Source organism: Rhinopithecus roxellana, chromosome 3, assembly GCF_007565055.1.
Source record: "Rhinopithecus roxellana isolate Shanxi Qingling chromosome 3, ASM756505v1, whole genome shotgun sequence".
NCBI classification, from domain to species: domain Eukaryota; kingdom Metazoa; phylum Chordata; class Mammalia; order Primates; family Cercopithecidae; genus Rhinopithecus; species Rhinopithecus roxellana.
The window spans coordinates 56,368,203-56,387,254 of record NC_044551.1 but is presented as its reverse complement, the minus strand read 5'-3'; positions in this window follow the sequence as shown (position 1 = coordinate 56,387,254).

Sequence of the window (19,052 nt, the reverse complement as noted above, 5' to 3'; positions counted from 1 at the left end):
CTCATCTACTAGACATTTCAGTTATTTCCAAATACTTGCTATTATTTTTTAAAATGAACTCACTTTTCCAATATAATGTCTTCCAAAATGTGTATTAATTTGCTTTCACACAAGTAGAATTAAAATGCCATAAGGATTTACTAACATTAGGCATTCATTAGGAGTTTTATAAATCTTTGAAAATAGGTCAATTAGGCCAAATAGGTCAATAAAAAAGAATGAGCCAAAAATAAATGAAGTAAAGCTATCTTTAACAAAGGATGACATGATAGTATACCTAGAATGTCCCAAAGAATTAATAATAAATTAATTTGAGCATTAAAAGAAATTAGTGAAAAATTAGTATTAAAAAATTTACATATGAAAATCTATAGCTTTCATGTACACAGACAATAACCATTTTGATAAAGTAAACTCCATTTATAATAGAAACACAGAAGATTATATTTCCAGCAATAAAGTTGACAAGAAATAGGCAAAATCTATTTGAAGAAAATGTAAGCTCCCACTTGAAAGATGAGAATAACTTAAATTGAAAGACATTCCCTGTTCTTGGGTAGGACATCTCAATATTATAAAGATGTCAAACGTCTAAGTCTATAAAATCAGTGGAATCCCAGTGAAAACAAAAACACATTATTTTATGGAATTAGAGAATTTGAATCTAAATTTTCTATGTGAAAATAAATATGCAAGAGTAGCCATAAAAATATCAGAAAATGATTTATTAGTATTTATTAATAAATCAGTATTAATACAAAGATATATTAGTATTTATTAGCCTATTGATAAAGGCCCTATTATTAAAACAATGTTGTACTGACATCTGAATAGACAAATTGATCAATGGAATAGAATTAAAATTTCCAAATTAGACTTACATTTGTAGACAAATGTAACATAGGATAAAGGAAGTATCACAAACTGCTGAAGGTAAAGATGAGATTTTTAATAAATGGTATTAAGAAAACTTGGTAGTCATTTGGAAAAATACAAAATTAAATCCATATCTCATACCATACACAGAATATGCTCCAAGTAGGTTAGTAATCTAAATGTAAAAATGGAAACCATGTAATTTCTGGAAGAAAATATAGGTACATTTTTGTTTAAACTGTGTGCAGGGTAAAGCTTTCTAACTATAACTCAAATTTGAGTCAATAAAAGAATAGATCAATATATTTGTCTATGTAAACATAATATTGCACGTAAAAAAATCATTGCTCATGTACAAAAGATTTGGGCAAGAGAAATACAGGAAAGAGAAATCAAAAACTAAAGAGACTGGTAATCTACATGTAGCAGGTAAGAAAGAGTGGCAAGAAGGGGGCAATGGGAACAGAGTAGCAGGAAAGAAGAGGGAGTAACACTCCCTGAGTATATCTTATGTATACGGACTCTTAGAAATCATCCTATACAGCCAAGTTATTTTTTTTTTTTAATTTGCATCACTAAAAAACACCATACGTAAACTGGCAAACTAGGGGAAAATGTTTGAAACATATACCATAGAAGTGCCAATGTCACTTATATATGAAGAATTTTATAAATTGAGGGACAAAAAAACCCCAGAAAAATCTGATAGAAAAATGGGGGGAAAAAAGACATGAACAGACAATTTTTTAAAAAGAGAAAAAAGTTGCTCTCAAATATATAAAAATGTCAAAATTCACTCGTAATTAAAGAAATACAAATTAAAGCAACATATGATATGCCATTCTAATCAGTCACATTGGCAAACATTTCAAAACTATGAAAATACTTCCGGCTGGTGAAGCTGTGGGAAACAGACACTAACATACATTGCTAATGGGCAAGCAAATGAGTACAGCCCTTCTGGATGGTAACTTGGCAATATCTAATAATAACATTATATATTTATTTATTTTTGGCCCAGTATCCCACTTATCAGAATAGATCCTGTAGATACACCTTCAGAACATATGAAATCACATATACACAAAGTTATAGTAGCATTGTTTATACTGCAAAAAATACTGGAAACAACTTACCAGCCCACCCATAAGAGAGTGTTTGAATTAACTATGTATAGCCACACAATGGATTATTATTTGGCTATATATTTTTAAAAGATGAAGATATTTATGAACTGAAATACAGTGATTTCCAGACATCTTGTTAAGTGAAAAAGTCCCAGCCTCCATGAGTATCCATAGTTTGCCATCTTTCATGCAAAAAAAAAAAGAAAAATACACATGTATCTGCCCCTGTTCCAAAGAATTTGGCAAAAGAAATACAGAAAACAGAAATCAAGGAGATTGGTAACCTATATGCAGCAGGTGGGAAAGAGTGGAGAAAAGGGGAAGATAGAAAGAGAGTGGCAGGAAAGAAGAGTCACACTCCCTGAGTATATCTTATGTATATAGACTCTTAGAAATCATGATGATATTTCACATATTCTTCACATATAAAAAAGTAGACAGTAAGTTTATAAAGGCTATCCAGAGTGGAATTCAAACACTAACAAGCCTGACTGTTTTAGGTTGTGAAACAATCTCCACACTCAAGCGTGGAGGAGTGGAAGAAGAAAATTACCATAAGTACTTGTGGAAAAAAGTATCTTCACTGACTATCATAAGGCTACAGACAAGAGCAGCTGTGTATAAAAGCTGTAATCTAGTTGTAAAAGTGCTTTCCACAGGGATATAGGTTAGCAATTTCAAAAGTACCAGAATAGAACAAATAAGTAAATATACTACAGATAATGAGAGCCAAGTTTTCAGTATGGGAGCAAGATGTTATAAATCTTAAGCCCTGGGAGAAGAGGGCCTTAAACCCTGTGGTGTTGGGATAGAATCCGAGGTAGTGGTATAAACTTATGGCTTTTAACATAAGTACCAATTAACCGGAAATACAGATGTGTGTATCTGTAGATTTATATAAATACACGTATGTATTAGTCCTGTCTGCTCAGGCCTAGAAGCAATGACCCAGATTCTATGAGCACACCTAAAACCCATATCTTGATATCTAAGTACCATTTTCCAAAAAAGAGAGAGGAAGCATGGTTCCTCAGAGAAGTTGTTGATTCCCGAGATGGGGCACAGAAAATAAAAAATGAGTCCCGAACATCTGAACATCCTCACTACACCAAAAAGCAAGGAAGTGCTCAAAAACAAAGAACCAATCTAAAGGACTTCCTGATAACCAAAGTGGGAACTATCTGAGCAACAACAGCAATGACAAATAATAATGGTAGTATTGGATTTTAATCTATAAAGTATTCATCTGTAAATAACAGCTACTTGTTTTTATCTGTATTAAAATATTATTCATCTATAGATTAAAATAAACATCTATGAATATGAATAAAAAAATAAATAGGAAGAGATAGCTCTTAAAGTACAGGTCAAGTTAATTAATACAGAAAGAAGAGTAAAATAGAGCATCACCATTAAACAAACACTACAATTATAATAGTGACACACAAGACCCGAGATAAACATCACCTAATAAGACATATTGACATAATGAACCCTTTGATATAATATAATTATAAATATACAGCATTTTTGTGACATTCTTCCCACAAATGCATAACCTCTTTCCAATCATGAGAAAACTCCAAATTGAGGGATATTCTACAACAATGTTAAGGTCATGAAAAACTGAGAGAGACTGAGAATGTATTTAAAATGGAGAAGAATAAAAAGAAATAACAACTAAATTCAATATGCAACGCTGGATAAGATCCAGTAGAGAAGACAGACATTAGTGGAAAAATTGGTGAAATTTGAATAAAGTCTACAGTTTACTTAATAATATCATGCCATTGTTGTTTTTCTGCTCTTGATAATAGTACAATGTTTATATATGATGTTAATATTATAGGTAGAGGAGTAAAGGGCAAAAGGGAATTATTTGTATTTTTTCAACTTTTCTGTAAGAATAAAATTAGTTCAAATGAAAACTTAAAGACACTCAGTTGCATTCTAAACAGTTTGTATGATTTTGAGTGTCAGGAATCTGTCCCAGATAAGCAAGTGCTTGTGTATTTTCTCTCCTTGAAGGAAGGTGTTTTCTTTCAGATTTCAGCAATGATTTTTTTCCCTGTGACCTCAGCTCACTGACAAATTCAAAAAAGGTTTTGGTTTTGCAGAATATTCAATAATTTCTTTTGTTGTGAATATGGGAGCAATGCTCTGTTCAGCTTACTACATGCTAAGCAGAAGCTGAAAATCCTAAATATCCTTTTAACTGCATAATTGAGCTTTCAAAAAAGTAAAGGAAATCAACAGGGGCCCAAAACAAAGAGAAAACACAGAACAAATCTACAAATGTGGCAAATTAAAGAGGGCTCGTATTGCCTAGTGTGTCAAAAAATTTTCAACCATCTTTAATATGACATATTCATAAATTAGAATCAGCTGCATCAACTAAAAGATATATTAATAACATAAACTTAACCTGGTACATTTTTAAAAGATTAATGTGAGTGTAGCCTGGAGAAATACTTTAGCTGGGTAAAAAGCAGGTCAAAATGTACAGATTTTATAATTTCTGGGATTACTCACATTTCCCAAGTAACTAAGTTATTATTTACTTGAGGTAATTAAGTTTAAATGTTGCTATAATTTGTGCCATGATTTTAGTTATTAACTTATTTGGTTACAAGAAAAATTGTATTTGTTAAAATGAAGTCCTTCTAGTAATGAAGCTAAAAGCCATATGTAGACAAAAACAAATGCAAAGGAAAGAATTATGAGAAATGTCCTTACAATAATGGTTTTCAAAATTTTTTCTCTTGAACTACAATTTAGGAAATATTCATCCTGCTTGGAATCAATTTAAAAATGAACCTAGCAGTCAGGATTTGGCCATGAGGGAAAGTTAGTGAGCCTCCAATATCTGGTATTCAGATATTGGGTGAGTTTCAGAAACTTAAAATGGCAAATAGAATTCCAGAGAATTAGAGAATTAAAATCTAAGGGCTTTGTATGATTCTAATTTACAATATAAAAATATATGATATTAGATATGTATATTACATTATAAAACATAACAAAACTCAAAAATGTTCTAAGTATCACTTAGAGACTTATTAGCTAACATTATAAAATAAAGAAAAGCTTGTGACACTTGCATTGTCAAATGTTAATAGTGGACTGGTGCTGACAGGAAGACCAGACAGAACCACTACTTGAATATATAAAAATGTACTCATCTAAAAGATACAAAAGGAAGTAGAAGCACAACCTTCCATTGCCCTAAAATTCTCATCCGGATCGAGGTGCCCAATTGCAGATGATAACATCTGAGTGAGTGAGTCACATAATGCATTCAGGAAGGATGGCTGCTCCCCCTAAACCCAATCTCATACTCATAAGGCTAAAGAAGTTGTGCCTTCTAGTCTAGGGAGCACCTGATCTCAGCCAGGTATAGTTTATTCTTAGGGTTATACAATAGAAACTATGATTACAGAGTGTGATGCATTATCTTACATCCAGCCACCAGCATTGTTCCTCTATCACTTTCATCGTCTCCTGACTAATGTGGCCTGGCCCAGGTGCATTCAGTCTTAGACTTGAGGACCTCGAACAAAGTTCATCTACCCAGTTTGAGGTATTCTTTTACAGCAACACAAAATGGACTAAGACCCAGTTTTCTCAGAAAATAATGTTAATAGTTCTTGAATAAACATAAAGCCCACCCCAATGGTAAATTATGGATTTATTTATTTCTTCATTCTTAAAAACTAGTTTGTTATCAGTATCACGTGTTTGATCTATACATTAATCATGAATTTACCATTACTAAGTAGATTATATTCAATTGTATTTGTATGTAATAAATAAAAACACAATTGATAATTAATTGAAATGAACAAGTGTTTAGTAAGTTGTTCATGGGAAACAAAGACAATATTTTGAAAATTAAATGAATTACTTAAATATTTTGGATAAAAATTAAATGGAAACCTTTTCCCCTCTGGTGACAGTTAAAGTTTTCTTTGTTAGATATATTCTAAGCAGAGAAAGTCTGCCTACTGTAGAAGGATCTCTGGCTAAAGGTTGTGAAACTTCTATACTGTGGCATACAACAGGGATTCTGATTAAAATTGGTTTAGTAGTGTGTCACCATCACACCCTTTAAAAAAAATTAGCAAATGTAATTCCAGTAGATGCAGAAGGATTCTTACCAGCATCAAAAGCAGATTTCAAATTAAAACATGGTCCATATGCTGATTCGTTTCACATTCACCTCTACCCTACTAAACACACACACATACCATACACACCTACAAAATTCAGACACACATTGTCTTAGTCCATTTCATGTTGCTGTAAAGGAATACCTAAAACTGAGTAACTCATTTTTAAAAAGAGATGTATTTCACCTGCGGTTCTACAGGCTGAGAAGTACAGTGATATGGCCCTGGCTTCTAGCGAGGGCTTTCTTGTCGCATCACAACATAGTTCAGTAAGTCAAAGGGGAAGTGAACACATGAAAGAGGGGGAAACCTGAGGGGCATCCTGGTTTTGTAACAACTCACTCTCGTGAGGACTACTCCAGACTTGGAAGAGTGAGAACTCATTCACCACCAAGAACAGCACCAAGCCATTCATGAGGGAATCCATCCCCATAACCCAAGCACCTCCCACAAGGCTACGTCCCCCAATACTACCACACCGAGGATCAAATTTCAACATGAGCTTTGGTAGAGACAAACCATATCCAAACCATAGCATACATACACACACCCCTTAAAAAGCGAGGCACAAAACTAAGAGCAAACTAATGTAGTTTAAAATATACATAAAAACAAAATGACTTCCACATACTTTCTTTTTTTCTTGACTTGGGCTTTTTACACCCCTTCTTCCCATCTGTACTAACTCAAAAATAAGACAGAAGTCAACATAACAAAGTCAAAATCTTTCATTTGTTACTTGCAAAATTTAGGCTAGAGTGCATAGCCTAACATACAGTCAAGTAAATTTTCTAGTACTGAATTTCAGAATTAGAATAAATTGCTTTATCTGTCAAGATCCATCATAGGGGTTTTCAGTAGATGTGGTCTGAATGGATAAACCAACAAGCGATAAAAGATAATACTTAGGAACAAGAAAGAATGGAGCTGTATTGCACCTAGGACTGAAGAGGGAGGAGAGAAGGCAGTAACCAAAATCCAGGAGAGAGTTGCCTACTGAAGGAACTACCTCGAGCAAAGCCTCACTCAAGGGATGCATGTAGTTCATGGCAACCTAACGAGGAGAGACCTAAAGGAACAAATACCTTGACCTCACTCTCCTTTCTGATCTCCTGTAAAGGCCTCCCTTTCACTGAACCCAACTGGAAGTCAGTGATAAAGGTTGCCTGCTATGGACCCCAACACTTAGCCTCCTGAAGCAGAAACCAGGGTGAAGAACGGTAAATAGTTTTCTAAAGGGACAAACAGAAGACTGGCACACTTATCATTTATAGACATTCGTGAGTCAAAGTAGTAGAAGAGAACCTTACTCCCTGCAGCCACCTAGTTTCCCAAAGAAGGATGAGGGCCTCAGCTATGCAAGCCTGTTTTTTTCTTCCTAGCATCACCAGACATGCCATTACTCCCTGCCACTCAGGAGGAAAATGCACAGGGTGATAGAAGTTGAAGTGCTCCACTAATAGGACCCTTTTCACACTGAGGGAAAAAACAGGGCAATGAAAATTCCCAAAAACCATTCCTCCAATTTCTGTTCTAATAACCCATTAGGCTTTTTCTGAGACCCAGAAAGATCTTCAACTTATTTAAGACTGGAGTGGTCATGTATCTTCCCTAAGGCTGTGAGTCTAATCCACCCACTTATGCCTTGTGTTATTGCTACGTTAGCTGTCACCTGCAGCTGATGGCAGTTTTAATACACAAACAAGTGGCTGCTTTCCTTTTAACGGAGAAGCAAAGTCTATTTCCCCGTTCACGAATCTTGACTGCCCTCTGACTGTTTCTTTGGAGTCCACAGGCCTCAGAGTGAATAGGTCTACTTTTCCATACTTCTACATATTTTTTTCTTACCTGGGACAGTCATAAATCAAAGAACTGCTTGGCCAGGAATATCTGCAACTTGCTTCCTGTGGCCAAGAAATATATCTTGCTGTGTGTGTTACTGATATTTATGGTATCAGTTAGCCTATAAGGGTCTAATATATTGATCAATCCAGGCTGTCATTTTTTATAGTAAGAAGAAATAGAAAATAATTCCACAATGAATGATAATCAGCAGCCTGAATGTAAAAAATGCATATATATTGATTATTGAGAAAGGTTTGATTGAAAAGGAGGTATGATATTTTTAAAATTGCACAATTTGTAATTTCAGTGAAAATCAAAAGGATAATTAATTTATCAGCAATAAGGATAGGTTATTAGGAAAATGAAGCAGTTATAGAAAAATAAAGATTTCTTGGAATGATAAAAATAAATATCTACCAAAAATAATTCAAGAAATACTAATAAAATAATCACTATCAACTATTTCAGTAGTTCAATAAGACATTTATGCAGCATTTAGGCAGAAATGCAGTATTACTACATAATGATACAATATTCATTTTACCAGGAATATATGGGCATTCTAATGAGGTATGCACATAAGAAGTGAGCTTTGAAATATATTAAAAAATTAACAGAAATTAAAAAACAATAATCTTAGCTACCAGGGAATTACAAATTAAAACCACAGTGAGATACTACTTGATACCCACCCGGACGGCTAGAATTAAAAATACGGTAAGTATTGGTGAGAATGTGGAGAAACTGGAACATTCCCACACTGCTGGTCGGAATGTAAAGTGATTCAACTCCTTTGGAAAATAGTCCAGCAGTTCCTCAAAAGGTTAAACATAGGAATAGAGTTATCATATGACCAGCAATTGTACTTCTAGCTATATACCCAAGAGAAACCCATGCAGAAACATATATATACATATTTATGGGCCAGGCACAGTGGCTCATGTCTGTAATCCCAGCACTTTGGGAGGCCGAGATGGGTGGATTACTTGAGGTCAGGAGTTTGAGACCAGCCTGGCCAACAGGGTGAAAGCCCATCTCTACAACAAATACAAAAAATAGCCAGACGTCGTGGCACATGCCTGTTATCCCAGTTACTCAGGAGGCTGAGGCAGGAGAATCACTTGAACCCAGGAGATGGAGGTTACAGTGAGCAGAGATAGCACCACTGCACTCCAGTCTGTTACAGAGTGAGACTCCATCTAAAAAATAAATAAATAAATAAATAAAATAAAATAAAATAAATAAATAAATAAATAAAAATTTAAAAAATAAAAATAAAAAGTAAATATTTATGGCAACATTATTTATAATAGCCAAGGAGTGGAAAACATTCAAATGTCCATCAACTGATGAATGGATAAATCAAATGTGGTGTATCCATACAATAAAATATTTGGACATAGTAAAAGTGAAGTATGGATATATGCTATACATGAATGCATTGAAAACAATATGTTAAGTGAAAGAATCCAGACACAAAACACCACATGTTTTATGACTCCATTCATATTAAATGTCCAGAATAGGCAAATTTACAGAAACAGAAAGTATATTAATGTTTGCCTAGTACTGTGGTTAGGGTAGGAAGGGAAGGGGGAAATCAGGAGCAACTATTAATAGGATTGATGTTTCTTTTTGGAGTGATAAAAATGTTCTAAAATTGCTATGATGGTTGGACAACTCTAAAACTACTAAAAATTATTTTATTGTATGCTTTAAATGAATGACTTTTATGGTATATGAACTAAATCTCAATAAGCTATTATTATGATGGGCTGAATGTTTGTGTCCCCTCCTCCCAAATGTATATGATGAAATCCTAATCCTCCATGTGATGATATTTGGAGGGAGGTCTTTAGGAGGTAATTAAGTTTAGATGAAGTCATTAGGGTGGAGCTTCATGGTGGGATTAGTGTCTTTATAAGAGACCAGAGCACCCTCTCTCTCTGTCTCTGTCTCTCTCTCCCTGACATGTGAGAAAACAGCAAGAGATAGCCATCAACAAGCAAGAAAAGGGCCTCACCAGACACCAAATCTGCCAGCACTTTGATCTTGTACTTCCCAGCTTCCAGAATTGTGAGAAATTGATGTTTACTGGTCAAGCCATCTAGTTTACGGTATTTTGTTAAGGCATCCCAAGCTGACCAAGATAGTTGCGATATTAAAAATCATAATTACTTCCCTCAGTAATGAACAAACCACATAAAAATATATAGGTATAGAAGAGTTGAACAATTTACTTAAAAGTTGTTCTAATAGACATATATTTGACCCTGCATCTAACAAGCGGAGATTACACTCTAGGGGCAGGGGACTATTAAAATATTATTCCCATAAAGCATGATAGCAAATTACAAAGTCTATCAGATGTAATCAAATTACATTCTGATTCAGCTCTTATTAAGTTTCTTAAAAGAAAAATCAAATTTTAAAATAAAAGAATTATAAAAATTGTAGCACAGCTTTTAAAACTTAAATGTAAAAACATTTATATTGTTTTAAAAATATTTTAAATTTTTTTAAACAATATAACTTAACAAAATGACTTAAGTAGAAATAGAAGACCTGAATAATCTTGTAATAACTAATAAAATGAATGAATATTTAAATATGCTCCAAAAAAGCCCACAGTTTCAGTGGTAAATTTTACCTAATATATAATTAATTCCAAACTTACACAAAATCTTTTGGTTAATAGAAAAAGAAGAAAAACTATACAATTCATCTTATGAGCTTACAATAACAATGACATAAAAATCTCAGAAAGGACCAAATGAGAGAAAATGACAGAAAAATCTCAGAGTTAACTATACAGGCAAAAATCATAAATAAAATATTAGAAAACCCAAATCAGTTGTGTATAAATGTATTGGACCTTGCTGAAGTTGGGATTATACAAGAAATATAATCAGGTGGATCACAAGGTCAAGAGATTGAGACCATCCTGGCCAACATGGTGAAACCCCGTCTCTACTAAAAATACAAAAATTAGCTGGGTGAGATGGTGGGTAGTCCCAGCTACATGGGAGGCCAAGACAGGAGAACTGCTTGAATCCAGGAGGTGGAGGTTGTAGTGAGCCAAGATTGTGCCACTGCACTCCAGCCAGATGACAGAGCAAGAATCCGTCTCAAAAAAAAAAAAAAGAAAAGAAAAAAAAGAAAAGGAATATAATCTTGAATATAATCTAATATTTTTAAATGTATTAACATAATTTACCTTGGTAACAAATTAAAATTATTTAAATATATGCACTGAAAGCTTCTATCTGATAGCCAATTTATGAAAAACATATATGATATAAGCCCCTCAAAAATTAGGAATAAATTTAAATGTTCTTACCTGATAAAACAAATCTACATCAAACATATAGAAATGCAATGATGAAGCACGAAAAGGATTAACCATAAAGGAAAAGATTGTTAAATATAACTACCTTAGAAATAAGACTCCATTCCTCAACAGACATCTCAAAATAAGTAAAAATGTAGTCCACAAACTGAAGCTTGCACTTTTTGTATGTTGCACATATATAAAAAATACAATAAAAATACTTTATATCATGTGCAAAGAATTTCTATGAATAAATGAGAAAAGACAATCTAATAAAAAGTACAGCAAAAATATGGACAGATTTTCACTGAACAGGAAATACAAATGTCAAATAAATATATGAAAAGATAATCCATCTTATTAAAGATCAGAAGAGGCAAACTAAAGGCATTTCATTACACTCAAAAATGTTAAAATATAATTATGATCAAATATTAGCAAAAATGTACAGCAATAAGAATACTCAAAACTAAAGCTTGGGCTTATCTGTAGTGTTTACCCGAAACCCAAGACTGGCTAATACCCATATGGACAACTTCATAGCCTCTGAAAATTTCTCCCTTCTCTAGAATTTAAATTTGTCTAGTCCTACTTTTATGTGTATAATTGTTATAAAATTTCTGGCATGAATAGTTGTTTCAATGGAAGTATATGCCTGCGCCAAAGTATTATATTCCACTAGGAAATGGAACTTGTTCTTTTTCAACTCTTTTTTTTGTTTGTTTGTTTGAGACAGTCTCACTCTGTTGCCAGGCTGGAGTACAATGGCACAGTCTTGGCTCACTGCAACCTCTGCCTCCCGGAATCATGTGATTCTCTTGCCTCAGACTTCCTCAGCTCTACCTTTTACATATAAATTAATAGAAGTCATTTATAAATGGATGGATGGTGAAATAATGAAAAAGTGAATTAGTAACAATGGTGAATTATGGCAGAATTGTAAATTCGTTTAACTAGTTTGGAAAATAATATGGCATTACTTTTACAAAATGAATATACATATATTTTATAATAGAGTAATTTTATCTTAAGTATATTATATGCATATATTAATAGACATTGGATTTGGGCCAAGATGGCCAACTAGAAGGAGCAATGGCATGTAGCTCTCCCAGAGAGGAACAAAGTGGGTGAATAAATACAGCACCATCAACTGAAACATCTGGGTACTTGCACTGGGACTAATCAAGGAAAAAAACCAACCCATGGAGAATGAAGAAAAGCAAGACAGGACAATGGCTCACCAGGGAGTGACATGGAGCCAGGGGTACCTCCCCAACCCAGGGAAGAGGTAAGTGAATGTACAACTCAGGGAAGCCATGCTGCTCCCATGGATCTTTGCAACTGTCACGTCAGGAGATCCCCTCGTGAACCCACTCCACCGGGGCCTTCAGTTTGAGAAACAGAAGAACTGTGTGGAGTCTCAGCAGAGCAGCTGCTTAGGAACATGCAGAGACCCAGGAGCTTTACATACTTCAGCTCCAGTCTTCCTAGCAAAAGTGACTGCAACTCTGGCAAGGTGGGAAGTTGGACCTCTGTACGTACTTCTAGGAAGGATACTGAATCCAGGAGGCTGAGCAGTGATGGTCTGCTGGCCCCACTTCCACAGCACTTCACAGGATAAGACCCACTGGCTTGGAATTCCAGACAACCACCAGCAACAGTGTCACCCCTACCTGGGACAGAGTTCCTGAGGAAAGGGGTGGGCTGCCTTCTTTGTTGTTTGGACAGCTCAGCTATTCCAGCCTGCAGACTTTGGAGAGTCCAAACCGACTGGGGATGGAAGGAATCAGTTGCTCTACTAAAACGTGGCCAGACTGCTTATTTAAGTGAGTCCCCAGTTCATTCCTCCACACTGGGTGGAACCTCCTGACTGGGGCCTTTGGCCAACCCTGCCAGTGTTCTCTGGCCAACAGAAATTTGAATTCCCCCTGGACAGATTTCCCAGAGGGAGGGATGGGTCACCATCTTTACTGTTTGGGAAACTCAGCTATTGGAGCCAACAAGCTTTGGAGAATCCAAACTGACTGGGGGCAGAAGGGATCCCCTAGTACAGCACAGCTGCTCTATGAAAGTGTGGTCAGACTGCTTCTTTAAGCAGATTTCCAATCCTGTTTCCCCTAACTGGGTGAGACCTCCCAAGCAGGGTCTCCAGCCACCTCCTACAGGTGCATTCCAGATGGAAACAAGTTCATACCTCCCTGGGACAGAGCTCTCAGAGGAAGGAGCAGGCTGCCTTCTTTGCTGTTTTGCAACCTTCACTGGTGATATGGTTTGGCTCTGTGTCCCCACCCAAATCTCATTTTGTAGCTCCCATAATTTCCATATGTTGTGGGAAGACTTGGTGGGAGATGGTTGAATCCTGGGAGTGGGTCTTTCCCATGCTGTTCTCATGATAGTGAATGGGTCTCACAAGATCTGATGGTTTTTAAAAACAGAGTTTCCATGCAAAAGCTCTTTGCCCACCACCATCCACATAAGATGTGACTTGCTTCTCCTTGCCTTCCACCATGATTGTGAGGTCTTCCCAGCCATGTGGAACTGTTAGTGCAATAAACCTCTTTCTTTTGTAAATTGTCCAGTCTTGGGTATGTCTTTATCAGCAGAATGAAAATGGACTAATAGAGGTGGCAATACCTCCAGGTACTGAAAATCCATAGTGACTAGGGACTGGAGCAGACCCTGAGAAAACTGCAGCAGCCTTATGGAAAAGCAGCCAGACTGTTAAAATAAACAAACAAACAAACAAACAAACAAAAAACCATCCAAAGGTCAGCAACCTCAAATTTTGAAAGGTTAGCAAGCTGAAAGATTGAAGGTAAATAAGTCCACAAAGATGAGGAAGAATCAGTGTAAGAACACTGAAAACTCAAAAAGCTAGAATGCCCTATTTCCTCTAAATGACCACATCACCTCTCCAGCATGGGTTTGGAACTGGGCTGAGATTGATATAGCTGAAATTATAGAAACAGAATTTGGAATATGGATAAGATCCCCCAACTTCACTGAGCTAAAGGAGCACATTGTAACCCAATGCAAGGCTAGAAATCATGATAAAACATTTCAGAAGCTGACAGACAAAATAGCCAGCATAGAGAAGAATGTAACTAAACTGATAGAGCTGAAAAACACAAGAATACCATAATGCAATCACAAGCACTAATATCAGAATAGACCAAGCAGAGGAAAGAATCTCAGAGATTGAAGACTGTCTTTTCGAAACAGACAGGCAGACAGAAATAGAAAAAAGAATATAAAGGAATGAACAAAACCTCTGAGAAATATGAGATTATGTAAAGAGACCAAGTCTATGACTGATTGGTGTACCTGAAAGAGATGGGGAGAAGGGAACAAATTTGGAAAACATATTTCAGGATGTCACCCATGAGAACTTCCTTCACCTAGATAGACAGGCCAACATTCAAATTCAGGAAACTCAGAGAGCCCCAGTAAGATACTCCATAGGAAGATAATCTTCAAGAGTAATAATCATCAGATTCTCCAAGGTCAAAATGAAAGAAAAAAATGTTAATGGCAGCCAGAGAGAAAGACCAGGTCACCTACAAAGGTAAGCCTATCAGACTAGTACCAGACCTCTCAGCAGAAACTTTAAAAGCCAGAAGAGATTGGGGTCAAATATTCAACATTCTAAAAGAAAACAAATTCCAACCCAGAATTTCAAATCTGGCCAAACTAAACTTCATAAGCGAAGGAGAAATAAAATCTTTTCAGACAAGCAAATGCTGAGGGAATTTGTTACCACTCAACCTGCTTTACAAGAGCTCCTGAAGGAAGCATTAAATAAATCCAAACATATCAATACTAACTTTAAATTTAAATGAGCTAAATCCTCAATTAAAAAACACAGAGTGACAAATTGGATAAAGAAGCAAGACCCATTAGTATGCTGTCGTAAGAGATCCATCTCATATGCAGTGACATACATAGTCTCAAAATAAAGGGATGAAGGAAAATCTACCAAGAAAATGGAAAACAGAAAAAAGCATGGGTTGCAATCCTAGTTTCTAACAAAGAGACTTTAAACCAACAAAAATCAAAAATGACAAAGAAGGACATTACATAATGGTAAAGGGTTAAATTCAGTAAGAAGAGTTAACTATCCTTCATGAAGATAATTACCGCCATGCAATTTTAAATGACTTTAATCATGGGTCCACTTTTTATTCTGCATAGCTTATTGGCCATGCATTCATACACCTTTCTAAGAACTGAGACAGTCATAAAGTATCAGACCACAAGTAGGGTTAGAATTGGATCTAAAGTCTTCACATAAAATTGAAAAACAGGATGGAGTAAGTATTTACAGCCATTACTTATTTATAGAATTTGGCAGAACTTTTTCTCTCCTGTTCTTCAAATACATACATATCATCTGCTAAACAAATAACCAGATATATTTTAGTTAATTTGTTGTCAATGTCTATGTCATAAATCTAAATAATCACCTTGGCTCTGAATTACTTTCATCAACCCCTCAAATGTAATGATGATACACTACACCCAAATACTTAGTGCATATATTTTATTTAACACGTTCAGTTTACTTGCCAACATGAAGATTAAAAGACTGCTCTTTTTAAGATATTTACCCATGAGAGCACACATTCTCATATTGCCTGCTAAATAAATACTTCTCATGGTTTCTATTTGAAATTTATCAAAATCAATTTGACAGCACTTATGTGCATATATTTGGCAATATAATGGACTTGCTGTAGAAGGAGACTTATCATAATGCATAAAAAAACAAAAAAGATATGTAAGATATTAAAAGTAGCTTGCATTAAGAAAGACAAGTAAGGGGAATAAATGACCCAAGTCTAGAACTCTATAGAAATAGTGAAAGAAGATCTGAGCCTGAAATTTCTCTAGGAGCATTTAGGAATCTACAGTAACCCACAACCTCAGTTGTAAGTATTCATTGCATGGGAGGACAGGAGACAAAATCTGAAGACTGAGAATGATGAGAGGTCAGACTGAAGACATCCACATAAAAGTAGGGCCATGGAAGGATGACACACTAGATGAAAAGTGCTAAAATGGATACTTTCCTGTGTCAGCATTGTCTACGAATGAAGAGAAGGGAAAAAATAAAATAAGTTCCCCTTAAACACATATTCATATGGGTTTGAAGTTTTAATTCAAACCAATGTGAAAAATTTAAACTTAATACTCAAAGAAGTATCATAGGCAAAATTGCTAAAATCATGAGCTCATGATAAAACATATACACAAAAAGAAATGAGAAAATAAGCCATCCTGAGCAAGAATATACAAAAGCCACAATGGCATGAGATATGCAAAGGCTACAGAAATTGAAGGCTACAGAACATAAAATGCATGTGCTAACATCATAAAAGAATTGAAAGTTAAATTAAGAGATGTATTAAAAGTGTTAAATGTAACTAGGCAGAGTGTGTGTGTGTGCGCGTGTGAGTGTGCGCGTATCTGTAAGCATATGCAGGCATGCCTCATTTTATTGTGCTTTGCTCTATCACACATCACAGATATTGTGGAGTTTTTTTTAAACAAATTGAAGGTTTGTGGCAACTCTGCATTAAGCAAATCTATTGGTGCCATTTTTCTAACAACATGTACTAAGTTCGTGTTTCTCTGTCACATTTTGTTAATTCTTGCAGTATTTTAACCTTTTCGTTGTTATATTTGTTATGGTGATCTGTGATCAGTGATCTTTGACAGTATTATTGTAATTCTCTTGTGGTGCCACACACTGAGCCCACATAAGATGAAAATTTTAATTTATAAATGTGTGTGTTCTGAATGTCCCATTGATCAGCCATTCCCTTATCTTTCTCCCTCTCCTCAGGTCTACCTATTCCCTGAGACACAATAATATTGAAATTAGGCCAATGAATAACCCTACAATGGCCTCTTGAGTTTTCAAATAAAAGGAAAAGTCACAAGTCTCTTACTTTAAACCAAAAGTTAGAAATAATTAAGCTTAGTGAGGAAAGTTTGTTGTAAACCAAGATAGGCCAAAAGTCAGGCCTCCTGCAACAAACACTTAACTAAGTTGTGAATGGAAAAAAAAAAAAAAAATTCTTAAAGGAAATTAAAAGTGCTACTCCACTGAACATATGAATGATAAGAAAGTGAAGTAGCCTATTTGCTGATCTGAAGAAACTTTTAGTGGTCTGAATAGAACATCAATCCAGCCACAATGTTCTCTTTAGCCAAAGCCTAATCCAGTGCAAGGCCCTAACTCTCTTCAATTCTATGAAGGCTGATAAAGTTGAGGAAGCAGCAAGTGCCGATGTAGAAGCTGCAGCAAGTATTCAAGGAGGTCTAGCTAAGATTGTTGATAATGGGGACTACATTAAGCAACAGATTTTCTTTTCTTTTTCTTTTTCTTTTTTTTGGGGGGGTGGAGTGGGGGGATGGAGAATCTTGCTCTGTTGTCCAGGCTGGAGTGCAGTGGCACAATCTCAGCTCACTGCAACCTCTGCCTTCCGGGTTCAAGCAATTCTCCTGCCTCAGCCTCCCGAGTAGCTGGGACTACAGGCACATGCCATCACACCTGGAAAATTTTGTATTTTTAGTAGAGATAGGGTTTCACCGAGTTAGCCAGGATGGTCTTGATCTGACCTCAGGTGATCCACCCACCTCAGCCTCCCAAAGTGCTGGGATTACAGGCATAAGCCACCACACTCAGCCAACCAACAGATTTTCTATGTAGATGAAACAGCCTTCTATTGGAAGAAGATGTCATCTAGGACTTTCATAGCTAGAGATAAATTAATGCCTGACTTCAAAGTTTCAAAGAACAGGCTGACTCTCTTATTAGGGGCTAATGTAGCTGGTGACTTTTAGATGAAGCCAAGGCTGATTGACCATTCCAAAAATCCTACAGCCTTTAAAAATTATGTTATATCTACCCTGCCTGTGTTCTATAAATGGAACAACAAAGCCTGAATGACAGCACATCTGTTTATACCATGATATAAACTATTTTAAGCCCACTGTTGAGACCTACAGCCCGGAAAAAAAAGATTCCTTTCAAGATATTACTGCTTGTTGACAATGAACCTGAACACCCAAAATCTCTGATGGAGATGCACAAGAAGATTAATGTTGTTTTGATGCCTGCTAACAAAACGTACATATCGCAGCCTATTCATCAAGCAGTAATTTTAACACTCAAGCCTCATTATTTAAGAAATACATTTTGTAAGGCTGTAGCTACCATAGATGGATTCGTCCTGTGGATCTGGGCAAAGTAAATTGAAAACCTCTGGAAAAGTTTCACCATTCTACATGCCACTAAGAACATTTGAGATTGTGAGAGGAGGTTAAAATATCAACATTAACAGGAGTTTGGAAAGTTTATTCCAACCCCCAGGGACAACTTTGAGGCATTCAAGACTTTAGTGGAAAAAATAACTGCAGAGGTAATGGAACTAGGAATAAAGCTAGAATTAGAAGTGGAACCTGAAGATCTGACCGAATTTCTGCAATCTCATAAAACTTGAACAGATGAGGAGTTGCTATTATGGATGAGCAAAAAAGGTGTTTTTTAAGATGGAATCTATACCTGGTGAAGAATCTGCAAACACTGTGAAAATGACAACAAAGGACTTAGAATATTACATCAACATAGTTAATAAAGCAGTGGCAGGATTTGAGAGAATAGACTTAAATTTTGAAAGTTCTACTGTGGGTAAA